The sequence below is a fragment of the Rousettus aegyptiacus genome, unplaced genomic scaffold, assembly GCF_014176215.1.
Source record: "Rousettus aegyptiacus isolate mRouAeg1 unplaced genomic scaffold, mRouAeg1.p scaffold_m13_p_4, whole genome shotgun sequence".
Taxonomy (NCBI): Eukaryota; Metazoa; Chordata; class Mammalia; order Chiroptera; family Pteropodidae; genus Rousettus; species Rousettus aegyptiacus.
The window spans coordinates 116639394-116640451 of NW_023416307.1; the positions used below are offsets into that span (position 1 = coordinate 116639394).

Consider the following 1058-nt stretch of genomic DNA (forward strand, 5'->3'; position numbering starts at 1 on the left):
TGCTCCATGTACCTGAGATTCTTGGAGAGAGTATGCTCCTGGATTTCAGGGACCCTGGTGGTTATGGTGTTGACATTTACTATAAGATGTTAGGTGGATTCTGTAGGGACTTCAAAGGGTGTTTTGTATTGGACCTGTTGTAAAAGATTGATGCAGAAATCTGTTAAAAAAGACAGAATGGTAATCCTTTTAAAATGCCAAAAAAATATTTGAACACAAGCGAGTCATTGTTAATCTAAAATCTCTCCAAGCAGCTAACACCATCCTACAGTAACTGAAAAGAGACCGCAAGATTACTGTTTCTGTGAATAAGCAAAATTATGTCCTTTGACTATTTCCCTCAGCCACTTAAAGTTCTTGCGAGGCAACCCTTGGTTGACCTCACAGATTGCAAGGACCTTGTCAGTCTACGATCCCTTATTTTTTATTTTATTTATTTTTTATGCCTACAGCACCTGGTCTTGGTAGGTGGTCTCCCATCCAAGTACTAACCAGGCCCGACCCTGCTTAGCTTCTGACATCGTACAGGATTGGGCTTTTTCAGGGTAGCATGGCTATAGACTTCTTAGTTCTTAAAGAGAATAAAATCTTATGGAAATGCTGCATAATTAAAATGACCTCTCAGTTTTATTAATTGTCCATGCAGAAATTATAGAATGAAATTTCTATACAATAGTAAATCAAAATACAAACTATTAATTTATCTTTTGTACAGAGTTTAACAGAGTTGATAGTAATTCCCTCATTTCTTTGTCCATTAATATATTTGACAAGGAAAGAAATTCAACAATAAACATTCTATATTTTATTTAAGATAATGGGGGAAATTCTGAGTTAGTCTTCTCAGAAAATAATGCATATATATTTATATATGCATTGTGTGTGTGTATATATATATACACACACACAAATATATATATATATTTGACAGGCAAAGAGCAAACCGTAGAAATGATTGCATTTTTCATGCAAATGCTATTTATTATCTGCACCTTCTTGGTCTCTTCTATTAATGCTTTTTTCTGAGACTTTCCAAAGAGCATAGAATAGAATAGGTT

The 1058-nt window shown here is 34.3% G+C and overlaps 1 pseudogene; it reads right to left on the reverse strand.

The window, feature by feature from the left end:
- Positions 1-443: 443 nt before the first annotated feature.
- LOC118602120 lies at positions 444-562 on the reverse strand (annotated as a pseudogene).
- Between the last annotated feature and the right edge of the window lie 496 nt (positions 563-1058).